The following is a 1,805-nucleotide window of genomic DNA, read 5'->3' as shown; positions in this document are numbered from 1 at the left end:
TCCGTGTACATTTACCTATAAGTATGACAAACCATTTATAATTCAATATCTGTAATTTTTTTTTCAAAAATAAAGAATTATAAACAGAACGACTCATAGAAATCTATCTATATTCTTTCTTTTTTCATTTCAATATACTTTCATAGAAATGTTTCTGTTATGTCGCAAAAAACTATTTTCTTTACGTCACAAGTATCACGCTCATACATTAATTCCATAGCTAATATAACATACTAATCAACGGGTCACGGGTATATATATATATATATATATATATATATATATATATATATATATATATATATATATATATATATATATATTGACTTTCTTTGGCGATAATCGAAACCGAAACCAAAATTTATGAAGAATTAATAGTAAAATTATTTTTTAAAAATAGATGAACTGAATGCCATCAGCTATAATCGAAACCGAAACCAAAACTTATAAAGAATTCTTGGTAAAACGATTTATTACAAGAAATTGAAGGTCATAACAATGAACCGACAATTACTCGGAAGAATAAAGGATGTAAACGTGACACACAAGATAACACACGCTATCGCATTAATATATCGATTATCATTATTATTATTATTATTATTATTATTATTATTATTATTATTATATGCAACACTAAAATCTCCAACCTATAGGTAGATATGTTATACACATGATGGAAATAAGAGTAGGACGGACAAAATAGAACTGTTTTACAAAACCACTATTGTTGGACTGTACACTTACCATAATAATTGTATACGTGAGTAGTGATGATTATGATGATGATTATGAATATCGTTCTTTCTTTTTGTATGAATCAGATAATTATTGTTGGCATTTATTTCTCTGATATCTTTCTAATTAGAATTCTTTCTACAAAGGCATCAGGTACTTATGAGGGGAACATCTTGAAGATTGGCAACATCTCTAAGTGAAAGCATTTTCAGCCTGACACACCTCTGTTATCAGTCCGTGATGTTAACACCTTGGCCACCGTCAGATTCATAGTAATGAAGATGATGATGATGATCATCATCATCATGAAAGAACATTACTTACATGACGATATTCTACATCTCAAGCAATTAAATTGCATACGGAAAGAAATTAACATAAAACAAAAATCATGCACCGCGATCAACAAATGCATAGGAACAATAGAAGAAAACATATGAGAATACTCGATAGCAAAACATGTTAATGATCAAGAACCATATTGTTATCAGGATGCTGTAATAGACTCACACCAAACGGTGCCTACGAAGCGCAAAGATAAAGGCTGAAACCGGAAGAAACCAAGCGGAAGGCATAAAATATAAAATACATCAAAATACACAATACGTTGTATTGAATTGATCTCTAATGACACCGAAATGATATAAAGCTAAACGAAATAATAGAGTTCATTAATATAGATTCCTAGGATGATTAGAATGTTTTCTCGTGCAAAACGTAAAGATAAACTTGTATAGATTACATATGAATGTCAATTGTACAGTTGTATAAAAACATGCTTGTACATTAGCTTGTGTGTAAGGCGCAAAGCAATATGAAAACAGATAATAATCATGGCCGACAAAAATGGAGTAAATCGACTTGGCAAAAATACAACTGATTTGCAAAACAATCATTACTAGTTTATAAATTCACCCAAATAATAACATATACGCGATTATTATTATTTGATTATTATTGTGGATTTCGCTTTCATTTTTTAATTTCGGTTTCTTTTGCTCGACTCTTTTTAAGAAGAATAATTCAAGGATTTCATTTTCAATTTGATATAACCATTATTACGCTGA

This window comes from Euprymna scolopes, chromosome 24 (assembly GCF_053919585.1).
Source record: "Euprymna scolopes isolate OS-2025 chromosome 24, ASM5391958v1, whole genome shotgun sequence".
Taxonomy (NCBI): Eukaryota; Metazoa; Mollusca; class Cephalopoda; order Sepiida; family Sepiolidae; genus Euprymna; species Euprymna scolopes.
This window is presented reverse-complemented; position numbering follows the sequence as displayed.